The 10,390-nt window shown below is 46.4% G+C and overlaps 1 long non-coding RNA gene across 2 annotated transcripts; it reads left to right on the top strand.

Annotated features, from left to right (window-relative positions):
- Positions 1-467: 467 nt before the first annotated feature.
- LOC125552449 lies at positions 468-3,158 on the top strand. 2 transcript variants are annotated; one of them, XR_007303600.1, is made up of 4 exons: positions 468-926; positions 1,038-1,099; positions 2,418-2,484; positions 2,901-3,158. It is a non-coding gene; the product is annotated as an uncharacterized LOC125552449 (long non-coding RNA). The 2 variants fall into 2 exon arrangements; XR_007303599.1 differs by having other exon boundaries at positions 468-1,099.
- The last annotated feature ends 7,232 nt before the right edge of the window (positions 3,159-10,390 follow it).

The raw sequence follows: 10,390 nt of genomic DNA, 5'->3' as shown, positions 1-10,390 counted from the left end.
GGTTCCACTGTCTTGAGTATCGGATCCGTATCAAATATTTGATTATTGCCTGTCGTGGCTAACATAAGAGTTTGACCTGTAGGAAAATAACTGTAGACTTGACTGGCCGCGGTTCTGCACCACGCGGGTCTTGCAACTACACCACGAACCCCTCTATAGCTACGCATGTGCTCCAACGAAATAACCATGCGTTGCTGATGAAGCCCCACTTCCCACGATTATCTTTTCCACGGACGAGACTTGCCTGCTCCCTTCTCGTGTGCCCATCCGTGCTCCCGCATACGTGGCTTGATCTGATTGGAACAAAATAAGGCCCGGCCCCACCCTCTTAAAATCAGGGGGGGAGATGATTAGATTAGAAAGAAAAAAAGGAGAAAGACAACCGTTGGATTAGGTGGGAGCACGGATGGGAGCATGGGAAGGGAGCAAGCAAGCCGGATCCCTTTTCCACAACCAGTTCCCTACGAATAAGTACATAGATTAAGTAACTTCCCCTTCAACTCGTCCTGAGATCATCCCTCACCGCTATTAACAAGTGCACGCCGCCGCCGCCGCCAGATCACACCACGCCGCCGCTGCCGCCCCCATATCATACCACGCAGCCGTTCATGACTTCCGGTAAGCCCCGATCCGGATTCCCTCGGTTCCCATATCACACGACGACGCCGCCGCCGCCGTCACCATATCACACCACGCCGCCGCTGTCGTGCAGCCATTCATGAGTTCGGGCAAACCCGATTTGGATTCCCTTGGATCCCCTCCGTCCTCCACACTTGGGCCGCCACAAGCCCCGCGACGCCATCGCGGTGGATTTTGCCATCACTCCGCACTGACCAGGGATGAACGCCCCTGCATCGCCGACCACGGATGGACACCATGCTTCTTCTACATCTCCAGAGCAGCCGCCATTTTCTTCGGTTATTTAGGTGTTTCAATCTCTCGTACTACTTTCAATTTCTTGATTTATTTGATCTGTCCTTTCTTCGTTGAATCTCTGCCCGCGTCGGCCGTTCCTCAACTACAGCCACTCTTTCCAGAGTAAGATGCCATAGGTTCCAGTCAACCCCCGCCTCGCCTGTATGCATCCCCCTCAATGAAGGTAACTGATCCCTTTTCCCAAAGTAAACTGCATGTACCCCCGATTTCTACAACATTATTGACACTTCGGTGCTCCTAGATGTTTTTGCAAATTCGAGCATCCCCTTTAGCTCATGCGTGACTTAATTAATTTTGGATTGACGAGTATGTCCATCTATACTGATTCCAGTAAATTCATAAATATTAGTACTGCCATGGTTAATTTTTGGCTAGTGTTCCTCTAATTAGTCCTCTAGAGTACAAATTTATACGCAAACCTGGATGATTGTTTTTTATGTCAACTGTATGCAACATTTGGGCCTGATTAGGGGTGTAGCTAAGTGTTTTTAAGCAATTCGGGAGGAGCGGACCCTACCTTGATATTAACATTAAATAGAGTCAAGCTCCGGGCAGAGCTTGTGTTACATGCAGCCCATTCAACTGTTGTGCACAAGCAGAAACAATGGGAAGTCAGGTACGGAAAACATGATACAAAATAATGGGAAAAATAAGTAGAACTAGGACTGAACTAGCTTGCCAATCTCCTTATCATTTCTGATTGATCTAAGCTCTTTCTTTTTTGCTCTGCACGCCCAGATTTTCACCAGCTCCGCACATTGATATACAACGATTTCTGTAGGGACTCTAATGTTGTCTAACACTGTCCGGTTCCGAGCCGGCCAAACAGTCTATATAATAGAAATAATCATCATATCCCATGGCTCTTTGTTTATGTTGAGGAAGCTGCTTCCTGAAGTTGCAAAAGATGTCGATTAGATCCGAAATTCCCCTAAACTGTTTATGTTGAGGAAGTAGCTGAATTGTTGTTTGGTCATAGAAACAAGGGTGGTTGTGCAACATCAATTTATTTATTTGGAAAAACCATTCCTGGTCCATGAGGCAGTAAGATTTTTAATTTCCCTACTCTCACAATGCTGCACGATTTGTGTTCATGTCTTCCCATGAAGTTGCCTATTTCAGCTAAGAGGTGTTCGCTTCTTCCCAAAGATGACCTTCCCATCTTAACAATCTAGATTTTGTTCGCTCTTCATCATGCATATTTACATTGAAATGGTGCGGCATTCTAGCAGCAACGTGTCGTGGTAGGGCACGGCAACGGCTGTTCACGCCTGCAGCAAGTCCTCTAGGTCCATCACGTTACATATTTCTACAGTTCACGTATTGACCACATCTTTGGCACAATATCTCTATTGGATCGACCTTACTTTATGGCTCTGTAAATTATATGTTATCTATCATGTTATGTTGTCCTTAAATATTTAGAATCTGTAGTTCATAATCTAAAAGAACAAAGCTAGCGAAAGTTAATTTTCCCTCAGATTTGCAGAATACTGAACATGACCTTGGATGCTTAGACTGTGGTGGCAGCGGCAACATTCAGGACAGGTAATGAATTGATACACCAATTACTCTATTATGGTGTCCGTACATATCTCTTCAACCATAAAAACTGCACATCTTGTATTGTAATTGAAACTTATGATATCTGGTACCAAACTAACACAATGCATGCACATGTAGACAGTGAATGACTAATGATCAGCCTATCTTCTTAGTTTGTTGTCAGTTCTATTTTGTGCAATAATAATACGGTGCACATTGTATCAGGTCATTCATTCGATATACAACGTGAAAAATTGCTGATGATTTAGAACATGCCACTTAATATATGCAACATGATCAATTGTTGCATGGCCATCAACCTTTGTATGCCGCTCCTCTAAATTTTACTGCCTTTTTTAACTTGATTATGACTACCTTAATTTACTGATCTCATTTCCTTGTTGTTGTTGATCACGAAGATAAATTCATGATGCATGGCTTGGATGCTGATTGCAAGGCCGTGAATGGGCTACTACTAGATAGTTTCGCATTATCTTTTAGAATGTTATTCTTCAGTTCAATGTTTCAAACAATATGTTTTAGAATGTCGGAGATGTTAATTGCAAGGTTGAGAATTAGCCTACTACTAGATTGTTTCACATCTTGTAATCTTTGGATTGTGCTCAATGTAATGCAATAGAATCAATTTAATATATATGAGACCTTTGGGTTTATTATATTGCAGTCTTATGCACTGTCGATATTGACCTAACAATTTTCATGCTATGAAGCAATGCTTCAGCGTTGTAATGACCATTTATGTCCATTTGATATCCAAAAATTGTGGAGTATAGCCACCAACGCATATGAAGGGTTGTTAGGCTCTAAGTCTGTGTGTTACTATCTTACAACACTTATTCGTGTCGTTTACCAACGCAAGTATATACGTTGTTGTAGACCCTTCCAACGCCACCAACGGCAACACATAATAATCCGTTGGTGTAGACTTTAGCAACGGTTATAAGGACCTATGACAACGCATCGATGCGTTGGTAAAGGGGGGTTCTTGTTGTAACAATTTTAATACCCACATTACTGGTCTTGCTCCTTCATTATTGTTTTCTTGGTCTGGATCCTTGGCTGAAAGAGCTGGGGTATATTGCTTCTTCGTATCCCCATAGGTACTGTCGGTACAATTTTTTTTGCAATCGCAGCTTATCCTCATTTTTCTGACAGGGTACCCCATTAAATTGCAGGTTCAACACCCCTCAAGTTCTGATTGATTCTTGCTTCTGACCAAAATGTTGCGGATCTGATTCTTGGGATTTACTGCCATATGCTGTCAATTCACAACGTGCTACCTTGTACCAATGTCTTACTAAGGAAGATTGGCTGATTTGTGCTCGAAAATTTCATCGAACAGCTTGCTGAAGAAGACTGGGTATCATGCTGCAGAAGCTTACCCCCTTAAAGACTTTGCTGGGGAAAGACTCAGTACCTTATTCCGGAAGCTTTTGCGGTTGCTTACTGAAGAAGGCAGAGTACCTTGTACGGGAAATCATCCATATATCATACTGAGGAAGATAGATGAATCTTGTCTTGGAAGCTTTTCAGGTATCTTGTGAGGGAAAATTGGGTTGCTTACACCAGAAGCTTCTTACTGTGATATGCGGACCGATTTCCACATATATAACCATCTTACAATTTTTGTTATTGATTTCTTGTATGAAACGGGGTTTTGCAGGACTATCCTCCTTTCTGAGTACATGCCATATTCTTGCTTGCTTCCAGGTACGTCGGGTTCCAAAATCATCCTCAACGAAAAATTAAACTTGTATCTGAGCCATACCTATGATAATATTTTGTCAACCTTGCACATAATTTATCTTCTTGCTGATTTGATCATTTCTGCTATGAGGAGTGCACACTGAGGGAGACTTGATACTCAGTAACATGATCAGATATTGTCCAATCTGAATGTAGTCGGCTGAGAATTCCATATTGTGGTGAGGAGTGCACGTTAATGCAAACTTTATACTGACATTCCATCCAGGATTTCTTTTGTATTCAGACGAGCTATTTCCAATTTCACCGCAGTCTGCTGACAATTCCATTCTGTTTAGCTGAGTTTCCAAATATATGCATTTCTTGCTGACTCTTCGGGTCCGGTGTCGGCTGACGAGCAACTTTAATAGGGGAAACATTTGTAACACCGAAGGCCCAAAGAAAGAAACAAAAGAAACGACTAAAACAAAAGCACACAAGCATACTACTAATATAATTAAACAATCATCACATATTACTGCTACTCACACCATAATATGCATGCACACCTAAGCACACAAGTCATGCGGAAACTCCAGTATTACGGTCTAATATGCTGTGGCGGTGTGCATGAAAATTATATCCATGTGTGGAAGGAGTTGGCGTAACCGAATCTACACCAAGCACTGGCTGAACAGTGGCTGGATCTGGATGGATACACAAGTGAGAATGGACTTGATGATCAAGTAGTGAGACACAAAAGTCACGACCACCTCTTCATCAAGCGTACGAAGGGAATCGTACCTGTCCAAAGAATGACATGGCAAGATAACAGTGGAAGACTGGGTTTATTGGTATTGCCCTTTTTTTGATAACCAAGATCAGTAAGGGTTGCCAAGGGAACCAGATGGAGGGCATGGATGATGATATGGTCGCATCACACTGAGGAGCAGGCATGCTAAGAAAGATGGTGCAGGCGGTGGACCGAAAACGATGCCACCTACACTCACAAGATTAACCGTTAGTGACAAAATAGCAATCTATATGCATGCTATGCGACAAACAAGTGCAACTAACCAACTGGGGTCTATACTACCGCTTTCTAACATTCGCGCAGGCCAGGGCATCCTACAACCAGACTTGCTCTGATACCAAGCGTTGTGGCACCCGGCTCAGAGAAAACCGGAACGCCCCGTATTCTAGCCCAGAGATCAAGGAGAAGTCTTCTGGAATACGGCACTGCTTAGCATAGAACAAACCAGCTTTCTATTATTACACGAATAAGATTACAAGGTCTCTGATATTACAATGAATAACATCGGCACGGCGACACTACGCCATCCTCAGTTGCTCTATGCAAGCAGCAGAACAACTCGAAGCAGCGGAATAACTCTAGCAGCGGAAAAACTATTGGTAGCGGAACAACGACGATGGTGGTAAACTCCACTCCGCAGGGACTCTGACTGGAACGCTTATCCTAGCTCGCGAACACAGGAACAATACCAAACAAGCAAGCAATCCAGGCACGACCTACAAGCTGGCATGACACGCCAGGTCAGTACATTGAATGTACTTGCAAGCTCACAATTAACCAGAAGCATTCAAGACAAACAACAACATGGCAATAACAGGTTAAGCAGGAATTAACATGAGATCATCAGGATAGCATGGCATGAACAACATGAACATAATACTGCCAGAACAATATGAGCATGGCATGAACATATGAATCTGTCGATACTAACATGCAACATGATAACACTACATGCACCAATTATTCTGCTCGGGTTATCTCGCAACCATCACACGATCATCTCAGGATCAAATCAAGCTTGGTATAAACAATACCATGGTAATCATTAAATGACCACAAGGAGCTTGATCTTTACCCATGATTCTCGCACAACATCACGAATATCCAACAACTCAGTATCCTCGATACCATGGTGATCATTCCGACGATCACAACCATGACCAACACTTGGTATCAAACGGTGATCATTCCGGCGATCACAACCATGACCAACACTTGGTCTCAAATGGTGATCATTCCGGCAATCACAACCATGACCAACACTTGGTCTCAAACGGTGATCATTCCGGCAATCACAACCATGACCAACACTTGGTCTCAAACGGTGATCATTCCGGCGATCACAACCAACTTATCTCCTCATCGAACCGGGGTTGTCATTAATCAAGTTATTATTAATACTGTTGACTCACGGTGGGACCGACACGAACTGGGCCCTTATCTGTGGGCGCGGCTATCGATAGGTTTAATATACACTCTACAGTGGTAGCACACTGTACCCACACCACGGAACCCATGGCCTCGCACTCCCATTCGGGTGGACCAAAGGCGTTCCGACAAAACCGATCTACTGCCGTGACACTCTCCCTGCCACTCTGACCCACTCCCAACTGGGTTAGTCTTGGGTGGCCCCGTGTCTACCAAAGACACCCCGACCACCGTCGTGGTCAAACGTCCCTCACTGGGACCGGATTCATAAAAATAAAAACAACGGGCACACAAGGTTATGTCTGCCTACCTGATCAGGGTAAGCACGCCCATAACCTTCCCTCGTGGGAGGCACCGGCGAGATGCACGACAATAGACCCAGTTAGGACCTTACCCATATGGTAAGCGTGGTTGCACTGGTCAGTTTCGGTCTGGAGGCACCATGACTCAGCCAACAGTTGTTCAAGTTCAATTAAATCCGGTTAAACTTGAATGCAATATGCTGAGCCATGATAAAATAACATTATGCAATGACAATGCATGAGCATAAGCACGGGATGCAACATAACTGTCCATCATATCAACTATGAAATAATCTCCAACTGAACATGGCATAATGACGAGCATAAATATTACAAGTGCAACCCTACTCATAGTATAACATAACATGACCACTAGCATCAACCATAAATAACATGCAAGAACTTATCAATAACATCACTGAGTAACACTTAACCAACTAACAGCAACGGAACAATGCCTATTAACTGTACTCGGTAACCGACGTTAGTCATGCACCGAAGAGCATGACCAACCCAACATGTACTACTATCAAGCATGGCAATATGAAAGTAATACTAGCAACTAGCAGGGCATGATAACTAGGTGCATAACAACATAGCAAACAAGTAAGCACAATCCCAGAAGCATTTCCGAAACAATGATAACCATATTTTAAACAAGCAATCATTTAATAAATATTCAAGTTGAAAACCATGGCTACTGCATGACTATCATGCAAGTGGGTATTGTGGCTTGCCTGGGGGTGAAGAAGGCACCGGGAAGAAGTGCGGTGAAGCCGCGGAAATATTTGGCGGAAACAGTTCTCTCTTGGAGGGGCTGTTTACGTGCGAGGGCAAAAAAGGTCATTTTCACAGTGTCAAACCAAAGTGAAAATGAAACCAATAGAACGGGCTCGACGAGATGAAGAAGTGGGCTTTGGATTCACCTCATTTGGAGTTACAGTTGAAAAGTTATGAGGAGTTGAATATCACGGACCTATCGGTGAAACTTTTTCAGCAAACAGGCCCCTGGTGGATAAACAGAAAGCGCCTTCTCTGAAAATACATTTCCCAGAGAGGAAAACGCATTCTTGCCCGAAGAAGAAATGGAATACGTCTTTGATAAGGGAAAGCGTACTCACAGGAGTATGTTTCCACTTATCCATGCTGGCAAACGCGGGGCCGGGCCTTGAGCAGCTGACAGAGGGGACCCGCGCATAGGGGGAGGGGGCCAGCTGGGCGTCGTCTTCCTCCTCACTGCTCTCCCGATGGGAAGCAGAGGAGCAGAGGCAGTGGAGAGGCCGGCGATGGCCCGGGCAGCTCCGGCAGTCCCTGGCCAAGCCGAGGCCACCGACGGGCGCGGGAGGAACAGACACACCCGTCCCCAAGGTCAGCTGGCACCGGGGAGGGGCGGGACGGCCGCAAGGAGAGGGGAACAGAGGTGGCTCCGGCGGCGGTTGAACTTGAAGACGACGTCTTCTGCTACTCTGGCGAGGGGGTAAGGGGTGGAAGAGGTTCGCCGGGGTCTGGGTGGGCTTCTGGTGGTGAAGAGATGGAAGGAGAGGCATTGACTCGCTCGGATTTGAGCGGAGCCGAACGGCGGCCATGGTGGCAATGAAGGTCGAGGAGGGGCTCTGGTGCTCGGGGAAGTGGACGGGGAGGGGAGTGGAGTGCGGGAAGGCCAGTGGTGAGGTCGAGAGGCCTCGGGGACGGCTTAAATAGCCGCGGGCGAGGAGGCCGAGCTGTCACCGCCGCGGACGCATGTCCGGCGCCACGGACGCGTGCCCACATGCTCGAGCTCGAGGGTAGGAGACGAGGGAGGTGTAGTGGAGGTCTCACGGGGCAGAGGAGGCCAAGGGGGAAGCAGAGGAAGAAGCCGAGCGCCATTAAAGCTCAGTCGACACTGTGTGCTCATGGACGTGCGGCGGCATGCGTCGGTGAGGAAGCGAACGGGGGGGGGGGGAGAGGGGTCCAGGTGATCGGCGACGACGAGAGGAAGACAATGGACATGCTCACGCGCGCTAAGACGACGAGGGGGAGGTGGACGAAGTAGAAACGACGCCCTGGACGCGGCCACTGCGTACAGAGCGCGTGCACAGGCACACCATTGTCGTGGTCACCACGTGAATGAGGGCGTTCAATGCTCAACAACACCCAAAATGTTGTCTAGCAGATATTCCTTCCAAAGTATGCTGTAACTGTGGTGGTAGATTGGTTAAAAGTGACACAGTTAAAAGGCAGTTAACACCTGAAGTTTACTGCAGTAAACTTGATCGTGTACTACTGCTCAACAGAGACTTGATTGAGGTCAATGGAGTTGTCTGGTAGATTGAGGTAAATAAGGACTTACATCCTGGTAATTTTGAGAAGAATTGGACCAGTAATTAATATAGTTGCTTTACAACTAAGTAATTTGGTCCAGAATGAAGATCATGATGATGCTCTCAAATGGAGGAGCCACTTGAGCTAAACTTTGGCAAGGCAGGCTTATTTGGCCATATGAAGATGCTGCAAAAGGTTTCATACCAATTGGATAAACCAAAATGGTACTTCCTTCACAAACATTTCCACTGACCAGAAACTTGCAAAAATTCTAGAGGACAAATGACTTGATGAAACATGCCCAAAATGGGTGGAGGTAGGTGATGGGGAACGTAATAATTTCAAAAAATTTCCTACGCACACGCAAGATCATATGATGCATAGCAACGAGAGGGGAGAGTATGATCTACGTACCCTAGTAGATCGACAACGGAAGCGTTTGGTTGATGTAGTCGTACGTCTCCACGGCCCGACCGATCAAGCACCGAAACTACGGCACCTCCGAGTTCTAGCACACGTTCAGCTCGATGACGATCCCCGGACTCCGATCCAGCAAAGTGTCGGGGAAGAGTTCCGTCAGCACGACGGCGTGGTGACGATCTTGATGTACTACTGTCGCAGGGCTTCGCCTAAGCACCGCTACAATATTATCGAGGACTATGGTGGAAGGGGGCACCGCACACGGCTAAGAATATGATCACGTGGATCAACTTGTGTCTCTCTGGGGTGCCCCTGCCTCCGTATATAAAGGTTCAAGAGGGGGAGGCTGGCCGGCCATCATAGGGCGCGCCAGGAGGAGTCCTACTCCCTCCGGGAGTAGGACCTCTCCCCCAATCCTAGTTGGAATAGGATTCGCGAGGTGGAAAAGAGAGAGAGAGAAAGGAGGGGGGCGCCGGCCCCCTCTCTCCTTTTCCTATTCGGACTAGGGGGGAGGGGCGCGCGACCCATCCCAGGCTGCCTCTCCTCTTCTTCCACTAAGGCCCATATAGCTCCCGGGGGGTTCCGGTAACCTCCCGGTACTCCGGTAAAATCCCGATTTCACCCGGAACACTTCCGATATCTAAACATAGGCTTCCAATATATCAATCTTTATGTCTCGACCATTTCGAGACTCCTCGTCATGTCCGTGATCACATCCGGGACTCCGAACAACCTTCGGTACATCAAAATGCATAAACTCATAATATAACTGTCATCGTAACCTTAAGCGTGCGGACCCTACGGGTTCGAGAACAATGTAGACATGACCGAGACATGTCTCCGGTCAATAACCAATAGCGGAACCTGGATGCTCATATTGGCTCCTACATATTCTACGAAGATCTTTATCGGTCAGACCGCATAACAACATACGTTGTTC

The sequence above is a fragment of the Triticum urartu genome, chromosome 4 (genome assembly GCF_003073215.2).
Source record: "Triticum urartu cultivar G1812 chromosome 4, Tu2.1, whole genome shotgun sequence".
Classification (NCBI taxonomy): Eukaryota; Viridiplantae; Streptophyta; class Magnoliopsida; order Poales; family Poaceae; genus Triticum; species Triticum urartu.
Note: the sequence above shows the minus strand (reverse complement) of the source record. Positions and strands in the feature narration are given on the sequence as shown.